The following is a 13,665-nucleotide window of genomic DNA, read 5'->3' as shown; positions in this document are numbered from 1 at the left end:
TGATGGCAGGGCCATCTGCAACCATGGTGCAATGCATTTATGGCTGGTCTGCCTCAGCTTTGGCTGGTGGTTGACATCCTTACCCTTGCAGAGCCTGGGTGGTCTCTTTGTTCAGAAAGACATTTTGTGAAGGCATTTAAATAAAATGTTTTCTCAAGCAAGTTTGGTGTAGGAACATGCAAGGTGATCCTTAAGATGACCAGTATTGAAAGAATTGAAACAAATTCTGTAGTGTTTGTAACCTTGGCATTAACCCCTTGCCTCTGACTGTGAATTGATGAAATTGCTGCACGAACTACTGATTAGCTTGCAGGGTTCCCTGAATGATTGGCAATTTTAGCACTGCAGAAGAGTTGCCGGTTCAGACTGTCCACTTGTGCTTGTACAGTGTGTTCAGCGCTTAAAACTGAAGACATCAAACACTGATGTTGCAAAACCCTGCGGGCTTATGCTGTGACCAATTTCCCAGGACGGCAAATCATTCCCAATGCTGCTAAAGGGAGGGAAAGCTGTATTACTGAGTACAGTTGTTTCTGTAGCAAAGACGAGGCTTTAGAATTAAGCTCAGAAACAGATTTTCCAAGCTGATTACAAACACGCACCCTTTCCACTATAAAAGTCATGAGAGATGTCACTTCTGGCAGAGAGAGGCTGAAAATAGTTCCTGTAACTCGGCCAGGCATGGGTGCAGAAGTGGCAGCTCTTTAACGCTGCACATCAACACAATGCAACTCAAGTGAGGATCTTTAAAACCACAGGCACTGGAGTTTGGCCAGGCTGCATCTCCCTCCCTCCCTTCCCTGAAGAGAACAGCCCCTAAGCCCTTTTGCAGTTACTAGAGCCAGGACCTTTGTTCTGTCTTGCCTCCGACAGCACGTTGCCCCTTGATGCTGGAGGTAACGTAGGGTTATTGGTTTAATAATGACTGTTTGGGAAGAATGCCATCTTCTAAATTAACACCATGGTCGCTTGCAGGAAGTCTGCCAGCACAGAGCAGGTCTGTTTCCATAAAATGAACATGTTGTGCCCATAAACAACAAAATCTTGAATTGGGATTGGGTTGCATAGGCCATTAGGAATAAATGCATGAACACGTTGCGGTTCTGCTAACCAGTTCTGGGTAGTTTTGCTGCTTCAGGTGGTTGTAAAAGTTGATTTCAAGACCTTTTCCCTAACACCATCCTGCAGTGTCTCACGAGCCAGCGCTGCTGTCCTGGGGCAGGCTGGCTTGTCCAGAGGGTGCTGCTGGAGCTGAGGTGGGAGAAGGCCTGGGTGCCGTGGCCTCTGCCAGCATGCCGTGGAGGCTCCCCTCTGCTGGGGCAGATGGATTTATCTTGCTCCTCCTGAGGCATCGTGCATGGAAGATGCAGCACGACATCGTGTCCTTAGCTACTAAATAAAGGGAATGCTGTTGACTGTGACCTATTGCCAAGTGACGCGTCTGAAAGATGGGGAACATGATAATAGGAGGAAATGCAGAATAAGGCGGGGAAAGAAAAGGAATAAATAGTCCTGAGAGGAGGTAGAATCCCCCACCCCCAGCTCAGAATTTCATAAGTTTTAGAAAGGTGGTGTAAAATCTGGAGTGCAACTTACAGCTGCTCCTGCCCAGAGGCAAGCTCAGACCTTCAGGTCACCCTAGGACTTTTTGACTCCTTTTTTTTTTTTTTTCTTCCCTTTACTTCTCTCCCCGCTGTCTCTCAGACAGGGCCATGGGTGCCTGCACGGCTGCTGCTTGTGTGCTCTCCTTCCCCTCCTGCTCCCATGCAAGTATCCGCGATAAGCTCATCCCTACAGAGCTGTTAATGCTTATCCCAGCACAGCCATACCCGGGGCTGCCCCCCTCCCTGGCTGCATGCAGCAGCGCTCTGCAGGGAAAGCCTGGGCCCTATCGAGGGACGGAGTCTAATCTTGGAGCTGCAGCTTCCCCTCCTGAAGGGATTCCCCCTCCTCTGGCTGGCAGGCGATACCCGAGCGGGGCAGAGCCCTGCCAGCACCAGGAGGCTGAAGCTCCCTCCCGGCTCCCAGCTTCCCGCTGTGGGGCTGCTGTGTGCAAGTGCTGCAGATGGGGCTGGTGGGGGTCTCGCTGGGATGTGGGACCTGGGCTGAGGCCTCCCAGCGTAGAGCCGCTGAGCCTTGGGTCCTACAGCCAGAATGAGACTCCTCAGGGGCAGTGTCTTCACGCTGTGCTCCTGGGTTGCCCAACCGGCCTACCCCTGAGCGGGTGGCCCTGCAGAAAGCCTGGCCGCACCGACTTCCCGGCATCCTCCACAGGAAGGAAATTCAGATGCGGTTTGCAAGGCGACTTTGGTCTGATGGCTGAGCAGGGGAGAGCGGCAGGGTGTCGCACAGCCTCAGCGTGCCTCTGCGCAGGGCCAGGTGACTCTGCTGCTCTCCTTTGCTCTTTGGCTTCTCTGAGGTCCATGGGATATACCTGAAGGTGGTGGCAGCTGGTCTTCAAGCCCTCCAGGCTCTTACCTATCATGAGATTTTTATCATGGACTTCTTCACGCTCTGTAGCTGCAAGGACATCCTACGGATGTAAAATGCTGGGCAAGTGGAGACTCCGGGTACGTGCCCAGGTCTGTAGGGCTGTAATGTGTAACAGAGCTGGAAACCGGATGCCTCTCAGGACTTCAAGTATTAACCTATTAAAATTGGGAAACGTGCTCTAACGAAAGGCAAAGGCCAGCTGGGTTGTAAATTGATCCCTGTCAGTATTGATGTTTATGTGTATTTGAGACCTAGAAAATGCCGGCATGATCTGACCCAGGAGAATCAGATACGCTTCCAGGCTGTCTTTGTTCTAAAATCTAGTTAATTGGCTTTAAATCTGAGTGTATTAAAAGGGTGTGAGGTGGGACTGTCCCTGCGAGCCAGCCCTAGTGCGGGCGAATAATGCACACGCTTAGTACTTGGAAAAGTTCCTCGCACCTTCAAAGCTATTTTTGCTTATGTGATGTCTGAGTCTGTGTGTGCCTCTCACCGCAAACTTCCGCCCGCACACAGAGCATGGGTGTTTTCCTCAGGTGCTGGTGGTCTGAAAGCACAGTGACGCAGTGCCATTCCTGCTAGACAGAGGGGAACTCCAGGAGTCCCCACAGGCATCGCATAAGGAGCCTTAGTGCATCCTCTCTCAGGGACCGCTCTTCTTTCAGTTGCGGACCAGTAAGGCTGACAGGCTGCAGTTTGGAACTAGAACTGTACAGAAGAGGCCTTAATTAAACCATTTTTTCTGAATTAATTAAAAGACTGCAAAACGGTCACGTAGACAGCAGCGCTGCATCACAGTTTGAAACCTGCCTTTTTCCTCCCCACCAGGCGGTCAAGCTAAGCTTGGCCACCTCTTCCCCAGCAGAACAGGTACGATCCCAGCTGGGGGGTCTCTGCAGGAGCTACCCCTCAGAAGCGCACCCACAGTGAAAGGTAAGTGCATCTCTTCCAGGTTACCATCCCACATAGATGAGGTCCTTGTGCCTGTGGCGCTTTGTTTATCTTTGTGCTTGTGTTGAGCAGCCTCAGCAACATGTTTAACTCTGAATATATTCGTTTAATTAAATGCTTTTAACATTCATTACGGGGCTGCTAATTGCTGACTCCCCCAGCAGCAGAAGGCATGGGGTGTGAAACACCGGTGAACAGCCCGGGTGGGACCACTCAGTGGGTCCCAAAATGAGCGTTTTAGCCTTACAATCTGCCGCTCGCACCTCACCCGACTGAGAAAGGGTTTGCTTGAAGGAGACCTGAGAGACCCAGTGTTGCCGCAGTTGTGCTGGGCTGCAATCAGTGCTCCTGAAAGCCTGGAGGGCTGCTGCTATTATTAGCAAAATGTTGGCAGCGTGATTAGCTCTGTGCAAGACTCAAAGAAGCTTAAAGGATGAACGGAGAGATGCAGACTGGACTTAGGCACTGCCTATTATAAAACGGTGGCAGCCCTATGTGAGTGGAAAAAGGTGTGTAGACACTGGTTCTCTACTCGTTATCCTGCCGGCCACAGCACTTCCAGGGATTGGCAGCTAACGGGCCTCGGTGCGAGCTGCTGCTCCTTGCTGTAGGAGAGTGGAGCTGGCTGGGGCGGGCAGGAAGGATTCCCCACGCTGGGATGTGCAGCGGGGCTGGGCAGGTTTACGAGGACGTGGGGTGAAAACGCCTGAGCCTCGAGGCCATGGGCTGTCAGCAGCCCCGCTGCCTGCAGGGCTGGCTCAGTTCCTCGTAGTAGCTGTGGATTACGCATCTTGGGAAAGGAAAAACAACCCTAAACACTTGGTTTAGTACAAAAGTATTTTGGTGTGGTGCTGTTTTGGAGGTTCGCAGCCGCGAAACTCCTGCTACAGGATATTGAGGATGTTATGAGTTTTCATAGTCTCAAGAGGATGTGTTGTGGTTTGGGCTGTTTGTTTTAGAGAGTTCAGTTAGTTAGAAGAGGCTTAGCTGAAAAGTAAAATTACTGAAAAGAAAATTGGTTCTGTTTTACCTCAAAGCAGGACAGGATGCAAAGGAAGTTCATGGGAGAGAACTCCAGGGAGGATTAGTGAATACATGGAAACCACCATGGCATGGCCCTGGCTTTTGCCCTGATTTTCCTATTATCTGCAGCACCTCCTGTGGCTGCTGTCAGAACAGGAGGCTCTCCGAGAGCATGCCCTGGTGGAGAGCAAAGAGCGGCTGTGTGCTGCGCAAGCCTCCTTCCTCCCCTCCGGATGCACCACAACTACAGCATCTGCTCATGGCCCGTGGCACGGCAGCGTGGCTGCTGGCCACGGGAATGGCTTCAATTCCTCCATCATGACAGCTTTATTACAGGCTGCTTGGGATAACTCTCTGTGAGAGAAAACCTAATTTCTCTGTCCTTCTCTGCCTCGCTTTGGTCCATCCTCCACGGCACATACCCCTTTTGCTTTTTCCAGACCAGGCTGTGGTGGGCGCAGAGGCACCATCTGCTTGAAGGGAAGAGGCGTTACTCCTCGGTGTAAGCTACAGCCTTTGATTGATAGATACTTCCTTGGTTGTGTGACACAAACAGGGCCAGACCGCGGTATGTGCCCCAGCTGCTCGCCTTTGTCCTTCTTGGGGGGCTCCTCGCTGGCAGTGGCCCCTCTCCTTCCCACCCCATGCAAGATGGACCGTTGTTTCCTGGTTCCTGAGCGGTCTGGGCTTGCACAGCCTTCAGAGGCTGGCCACAGCATGGGCTGCTGCACAGGAGACAGGGAAGGAGCTTCAGGCTCTGCTAGCAGAAGATACTTGAGTCCCACACGTGCTCACACAGGGGAATGAGGGACTGACAGATATCCCCCCGTCCTCCCCGATTTGTGCCAAAGAGAGGGGTATGCTCCTGCCGCGACACCCAGAGGAGAGGAAGGAATGAACGGTTGGTGCTTGGCTTTTGCTGATTTTGTGTCTCTCCAGACCACAAAAGGACCCAGATGGGGCTCCTGCCCCTCGCCTGCATGCTGGGGGTTGCTGGGGGGTGTGCTGCATTTCGGGCACAGTAAGCCAGGCATTTTGGAGCTCTTTGGAGCTGAGTTTTAAATGCAAGCGTGTTTCCAGCCTGAGCAGAGCAGGGTGGCTCTCGCTCTCTCCTGGAGCAGTCGCCATGTTTGGAGGTGCAGTTCTTGGTTCCTTCTATGAGTTCTCAGGCAGTGAGAACACTTCTAGAGGTGGCTAAATGGCTGTTAAAGGCCGGGCTGGTGGAAATCTCCTGTCTCAAACATTGCGGGGTTGAAATCAGGCACAGCTTGTGAGATTAATGCGATGATTACGAGGAGTTTGGAACTGGTCCCAACGCATCACAAAAAGCAAAGAAATGCTGCGGCTCAGCGTGCTGACTGTTCGCAGGGCTGTGCTGCCTCTCCACTGCTCAGCATCCGTAGCTCAGCCGTATAAAGGGCAGGGTTAAAAGAACTCCAGTTAAACCATCCTCCAAAAAAACTGGGATGCTTCTCAGAGCTTGATCACTTGCTGGGATAGAGGTGAAGTCTTTCTGTCCTGCCCGCTCTTAATGGACTTTTTTCTGTTCCCAAAACATTTATTCTCAATTCCTTTGGCTTCACATCCAAAACAATTCCAAGCTTGTTTTTTCTAGATGCCTCTTTTGAGAATTGCACACTCGAGCCATTGTGCAGGGCAGCTCCAATTACAACCTGCTAAAAGTTTGACAACAATCTCTGCAGTCTTTATTTTCTCTTCCCTGTGGCCTGGGTTTTGTTTGGTTTTTGAGGTTTTTGTTCTGGCAGAAACTTCTTTGTCACAGTTGGGCTGACAGTGGCCTACAACATCATTGTTGGATTAAAGGACATAGGGCATTTGGAGTGGTCTTTTATATGTTTCTGAATCTCAATTATTTCCCTGTAAGAAACTACAGGCTGTCCCAGAGCTGCTGAAATGAATCACTCGGGTGAACGCTTTTTCTTCTTTTTTGCTGCCAATTTGAAACAGTAAAAAGTCTGGCTAAATTCTTCCTCCCTCCCTAATAAAATCTGATGCAAAACTTCCATTTGTTTGGAAGAATCATTCTACTGCAGCACCCAGCAGTACGTGGGGACCATTTTCTTTCTGAAAGGGTTTTACTGCACATTTATGCTAACTTTATCAGAAAAAGGCACCCTCTAAAATTCAGGGCTGAGACCTGAGCCGTTTTGGAGATGCTGCCGTCCTTCATTAACTAATTTGATGGTTTATTGAAACCACAGACTTGTGGGGAGCATTTCTGTGCCAGACTTTCTCAATGAGCCAGTTGTGCAGGTGAGTGCTGTAAGGGTTGCACAATCCAGCCCTTCAGCTTCCATAAGAATATCTTTTTACAAGCTCTAAGATCAGGAGGAGCACCCGCGATATTTTTACTTTGGTGCAGTCCTCTTCAGCAATGAAGGACTGTGTGTCTGGGATGTTTACTGGGCAAACACCACAGCTTTAAACTCCTGCAAGTGAAACTGCCTTTATTGATTTTCACTGTCCGAGGCATGCCAAGAGCAAATATAGATACAGTATAGAATGTGGATCTTCAGGTGCCATTTGGGGATAAATGTTTACAAGGACATGAGTAACAGCGAAAGAAACGTGCTTGTGGCTGAAAAATTTCCAAGCTTTATGTTGTCCCTGTCTTTGCCGATCTGGCTCAGCCAGGGAAATAGCAGGGAGCGCCTGGCTGGTCAGCCCTGCCCCGGTGCCCGGATCCAGAAGCAGGCAGGGAGCAGGCGTAAAGCTGAGAAGGCGGGTCGCTCCTTGGATCTGCTCTGTGTGTTTTGCTGAAGCCTCAAGAGGAGAGCCAGCCAGTGCTATTCCTGCTGGTGGCGTTGAGAAGTGGACACCAGCCTGCTGGGAAAATATCCAAGACCATCAATTCATTTTCATTTCCCATGCAGCAGTTAGATGGTGACAGCATCGATTTAATCCGAGAGCTGGAATTGACAAACTCTATCCATGGTTGCTGATACATAGCTTTGCTTTTCTTGTGACTTAGAGCATCTGGGAAGTGGCTTTAAATGGACAGCTGGTGTGTCGCTTTGAGGAGGGAAATGGTGAAGGTCCACATAGAGGCAGCTGCTGTGGCACAGCCCTCGCTAGGCCAGATGGATCCTGGGCAGGTGGGACGCTACCTTGGTTGTTGTACTCAGCTTAAAAGTTTCTTTAATTTGCTGAAGGAATCAGGCCTGACAGGACTTCATAAACAACTTTCTTTTTCCCTTTCCTTAGTCAGATCCCAGGGTGAACATAATCTGTGGAGACATGAAGCTCTGATGCAAAACGCCACATCCTACAGCTGACGTCCTAAGTGACCCTGTCCCACGTTTAACAGCAGTCTAGTTTCTGTGTTTTAAATAAACATGTGGGGATCTCTGACCTTTTCACTTGAGGTACGCGTATATGCCAAGGGAGGGTATGATCACAGCGCAGGGTGATGTTCCAGTGCTGCCTTTAATTTGGCTGGTCTGACTAGCAGTGGCACAGATGTCACCAAGGGGTGTTGAGACTCTACTTCAAGTGTCTGTAAAAATACTTTCCCTAACGTTGCTGGCACAGCCCTGACTGTGCGCACACAGGAGCCCCACCTTCACTTGGTAGCAGGTGGCTCTAATTCCCCATGCGTCTGGTGCCAAGAAATTTTGCAATTTTTTTGTGTAATGGATGGAAAGTGGTATTTTGGGGTTTTTTTCTGTGATTGCTGCTTTTGCTCTCCTTCCCCTGGTATATGTCTTGGAGAGTTTATACATCTTAATGTAATTATGCAAAGGGAAGGCGTTGCCCAGAGGAAAGGAGAAAGTGGAAAAAAATCATATAAGCTTCCAGAAATAACATGGAAACCGTTTTATTTTTCTGTAGTACTGAAAGCCTATTGTAGAAGAGTAAATTAATATTGTTTGCAGTCATACACGGAAAAGACTATATGAGTGTATGAGCATCTGCTAGGAATGGCCTGCCTGAGTGGGACCCCAACCTGTACCAGCCCTGCCGCCAGAGTTTCACTGGCGTAGCCAGGGGTTTTCCAGGGGACAGGCGCTGGGATGGCCCCTTGTAAATGCCATCTGATGAATCACGCTTTTCTGAGGCAGTTGTGGAGCAATCTTTGGCTCCACATCTGAATTCCACTGAACAAGCACAACACAGGAAAAATTCCTTATACATAACACGAGGAGAAAGCTAGAGCTGGTCTAGCCCGTGTCAGTTCCTGGGGCAACCGTCTCACACGAGGTCTCTGAACCACACGGAGCTTGAGCTGGCTGTCGTACGTGGGTGTGAGCTGGGCAACCACAGCGCTTGGGGCCAGTTTCAGGCTTTACCCATTTCCAAACCCTGGTATTTTGCGTGCAGGAACGCGGCAGGAGGCAAGGCAGACCGATTGCTTCATGGGGCGCTAATCCTGGTGCTTGGAAGCTGGCCCTGGGTATCTGGGCCTAACGTTATGCTAGACCTATATGTTTGCATTTGATTTTTGATTTGCATTTGCATTTGATCATGGGAAAATACGTAAGCACACATCCCTCACACTGCTGGCTCTCTGATAGCTTGCTTGTAGTTGCTGGAGCCATAAGTAGGAAAGGAGAGAGGGAAAGGCAGGCATACCTCAGCCTCAGGAAAGATTTGTGTCAGAGCCCATAACAAAGCCAGTTCACCAGTGCCCGTGGCTGGAGGTGACTGGGCTGGGTGGTAAATGCTGGCAGGAAGAAGGAACGTATGTACTTCTTTTTTGTTTGAATCCTGATTTGACCTTTCTGTCCTGGAATGCTTAATGTACTCCACTTAGAAGGGGAAAAATACAAATTTTCACAGCTCCCTCCCATAGCTCCCTACGATACTTCTGGGCTTTGGGGGGGGGAATCTCAGCAGTGAAGGGGTGATTCCATTAACCTGGTGGGAGCTGAGGTTACATGTACCTTGGCAGCAAAAACAGGTGACAAAACTGCCTTTGATGCCCCTGTCTCCCCCTGATGCTCACTCCTGCCCCTCCTCAGAAGGTCCTTTCAGGAGAGCTGATTCAGCTGTTTGTGTGGCTGCACATAAACTGGATGAAAGGATGACATTTGAAAAAGCCCTCAGAAAGGGGGAGGTGTGCACCTGTGCAGAAATCCCATGGTGTACATCTGTATTAAGATCCATAATCACAGATAGATGAGGTTATCTGCACCTAAAGTGCTGCTGGATGGGAAGCACAGATGATGAGGCAGTCGGGAATCGTGTGCCCGGGAGGTATGCGACCCTGGAGCACGGAGTTGAGTGAAATCCACATTTCACTGGGATGTTTGAGAGGCAGTCAGCGCTGCTTTCAAAGTGCTCTCAAGTATTGTGGAGGAAATCTTGACAGAGTCTGCAATCCTTGCACTGATAAATGTGCTCAAGCTGCGGAAAGCATCTCTACGTTCATGTCAGGACTTGAGACCCAGAGTAACAAGTGCAAACAAAGAGGAGGAGGAGCAGGAGGAAGCAAAGCTGATACTGAGCAGATGCTTTCTGTCCTTTTCGGGATGAGCTGCTCTGGGCTCAGCAGAAGCAGCTGTCTCCCGGCGAGGCTGAGCCACACTGCGGAGTGGAGCAGGCAGAGTTACCAGGGCAGAAGTCATTTTTCAGACCTCGGAGTGAAGCTTCCCAGGGCAGAGCTGGGGGGATGCGAGATGTCCCTTGGCGCAGAGCCACGTCTCCCTGCCGCGCTGGGAGCTGCTGCCCTGGCTGCTGACACCTGTGGGAGGGTGGGTGACGCAGCACCCACCTTTTGCAGTGAGTAAACTTACCCCCTGTCTCCAGAGCAAGGCTCCAAAGCGGGTTAAAAGCACAATTATTGAGCTAACAGAGTGTGTAATCATCAGATGTTTCACATTAACCAGAATGTTTGGATGTGAGGCTCCTCAGTGCAGATTAATTCAAAGCACCACAAATGGAAAGCACACAGAGAAGCATTATTTTCAGCATTAAATTTCTAGATTGTACTAAACACACACTACATGCACGAACCTTATCCAGAAACATGTGAGCATATGCCGGCTTTATGAGCCTTGAATGGTAAAATATTTGCTGAAATTTCTGCCATCCCTGAAGTGCATGGGAATTAGCACGCATGCAGGGTGAGAAAGAGGCTGGAGCTATTATTTTATTCTCTTATATGTTTTAACGGATTCTGCACGTGTTCCTTGTTTTCATGGAACTATGCAGCAATTCCCCTATAAAATGTCGTAACCTGGTAATAAACTGTTAGATGAAAGGTTGACTGTGTGCCATGGTGTGCACACTATACCATAAATCCAGCAAAATCAGATGGCAATTTTCCCTTCCTGCGCTATAGGAAAATACCTTCTGCAGACCAGCTCCTTTGGTAATACTCACCAACATAACACAATTTAAGGAAAAAAGTGCTGATCACTCTCGTGGCAAGACGTATTGGGCCACATGGAAATTGTTCCTGGAATGAGCTACTTTGGAAATGCAGGAAAAAAATATCTGAAATGTTATGTCAACCCATATGTTGATATTCTGGTGATTTTATCACAAATCTTGTTAACAGCTAGTGTTTGCTGTACACCTCTGCAGCCTGACTCAAGAGAGCATGGAAACCTGAGCTTTAAATAACAATAAAAACAATAAATTACAAATGAGAAAAAACGTTGCTCAGCGTCACACTGAAAAGTTCAAGAATAAAGCCCCAGACAAAAGGCTCAGAAAGCACAAATAAATATACCCTCAACTTCCCCCTCCCTCCCCTTTTTTAACTTATTTTTAAACTTCGTGTGAGTCCATGGCAGTTTTGAGGAGGGAGGCAGAAGAGCATGGGTAGCCTCCTACCTCTGTGAACATTTCCTGTAGGAAGCCCACCATCCTAAACTCTTCTAAGCTTACTGCAGCATGGAAGAAATGGAGACATGCCGCCTTCTACCCGTTTCCCTACAAAAACCGTGTCCTGCAAACTATACAGAGAGAGAAGGCCAGACGACAGTGTGGACACAGCAGCCTGCTGTGCGTTTTCTTCTGCTCCTACAGCAGGGATGAGTTTCCTGTTTCTGAAGAGCCCCCTTCCTGGGGGGTGCCCGGAGTAGGTCCCTTCCCAGCTGGGACTCTCCTCTTCAGGCTTCTCTTTCTCTTTCTGTAGCAAGCCCATGGATTTGTCTATGCAAACCATAGTCACAAGGAGGACTAGAGACCAAGACCTTTGGCCTTAAAAGTCCTCAGCCACTTGAGCTGTATGAAAAAAATCACCCAGTTATTTATTTTTTCCCTAGAAGATGACATGCTTTTTCATATGTCTCTTGTTTGGCATTCTTGTCTTCAACCACAGTCACAGTATCCTAGTTAATGGTGAGTTTTATTTTAAAGGGGCATGTACATAAACATGCCTTTATACTCTGAGATAAGTTGTCTGACTGCTGCTGTGTACTGCAAGTGTTATTTATCTTCATGGTTTTTATCTTGGAACCTCATGGTTTCTCATACATGCTGCTTCTATCTAAAAAGTGTTTCAAACGTACATGCACTGGCCAAACTTTCTAGGAAAACTGTGAATAAACCCTTGCTGTGAATGGCACCTTGCTATTTCAGCTACTCTGTATGTGTGAAAGAGGGCATGTGCAAAAAATAAAATCTACTTAAATGAGAAGTTTCTTGTGAGGGAACTGGCTTTGTGCCCTTTCTGATACGTGAGTACCTATAAAGAAAGGTCAAAAAATATAAAATATTGGTAACGAATATGTATGTTTGTGTTAGTTATATGCCTTATTTGGCTTTTTTTTTTTTTTTTAGGACAGGGAAAGTTAGGGGGTATGGCACAGACATCTCTAACATGGGAGCAAATGGGCACGTAAGAGGCAACTGAAAGAAGTGCTTCAGGACATCAGTGGGCTGACTGACGGTGAAAGGACAAGTCCAGTTCTGTCTTTGCTTAGGGCACTTACGCAGCTCTCACTTGCCCAGTGTGGAGGCTATAGGGCAAACAGCCCAGCCAGAGCCCAGCACACCTCCAGCAGCACTTTCCCGCAAGATTAGATAATAACTAGAACTGCCCTCCAAGGAGTGTAAAGTAAAACTAAGCTGTAAATCTAAAAAGCATAAGCATAATTGCTCATAAGTATTTGCATGCAAGAAGAGTAAGGCACTTCACTGATAATTTGCCAATTACTAATAAGTTGCTCTGTAAAGATTCTTTTTTCCTCTAGGGATGTGTGATAATGAAGCTGATATCCTCTCTCTATTCCAAACCAACCAGAAGTTGGAAATCATGCCAAAACCAAACTAAAGCCTGAAATATGTTCTGCTACCCTCACTTCTGTGTTCCACCGTGACACAAAAGTTATTGCAATTACTCTTTCTGTTGAGTGCCCACTGCTGCTTGTGGAATGCTGATGGGGCTCCAGCAGGTCTGTGCTATGGCACATTAGAAAGCTCCCAGTCTTTCCTCTAAAGGGGCTACATGAAGAAGTTTGTTAAGTTTGGTTGACTTTTAATCTATATTCTGAGCCTCTGTTGCTTGGTTTTTTTGTTTGTTTTTTTTCCATAGGAAAGGATAACATGGTTAGTATGTTTCTGCATTAGCACATTTCCACCCCCTTCTGCTGAATTTTAGGGCATTTTTAATGTACGATATATACGTACAGAGGGCACAATAGTTCAGCTTTGGAAATACCATATTATGGCTCTGATTTATGCTGTGATGACAGACATAAGAGCCCACTGAAATCAGCGTGGCTCTGCATGGTTACCATGGCTCTTCTGCAAGGCTCAGATGGAAGGATCTGCTTCTATGTTAATATCTAAGAAGAAACAAAGGGAATTAAATTTCATGTTCTAGAAAGAATCAATGCAATTTTCATGTCCCCGACCCACTCCCCATCATACTAAAATGCAAAGAAAGCCACTTCTTGAAAATGTCAAGTGTCAGTGGAGATGTATGTTAAAAATTAAAGTATGCGTATATATATTCCTCTGCTGTGAATGCTGTTTTAACAGATTTGTGTCAATCACACCTGCTCTAAACAGAGTTAAGAGACAGAGAGCTTTCATCAAAGGCCAGAAGACACCCCCCCCTCTTATTATTGATGAGATTTAGGTCAACTCCACTGCAATGAAATACAGAGGATTTGTTAGCGTTAGGCCTCCACGATTGCTAGTAACTGGTTGCTAACCACTGTTAGCAGCAACTGATAGTCATTTTACAGAATTTCTTCAGGTTTTAGACAATGCTTAAAATGA

Source organism: Rissa tridactyla, chromosome 8 (assembly GCF_028500815.1).
Source record: "Rissa tridactyla isolate bRisTri1 chromosome 8, bRisTri1.patW.cur.20221130, whole genome shotgun sequence".
NCBI lineage: Eukaryota > Metazoa > Chordata > Aves > Charadriiformes > Laridae > Rissa > Rissa tridactyla.
Note: the sequence above shows the minus strand (reverse complement) of the source record.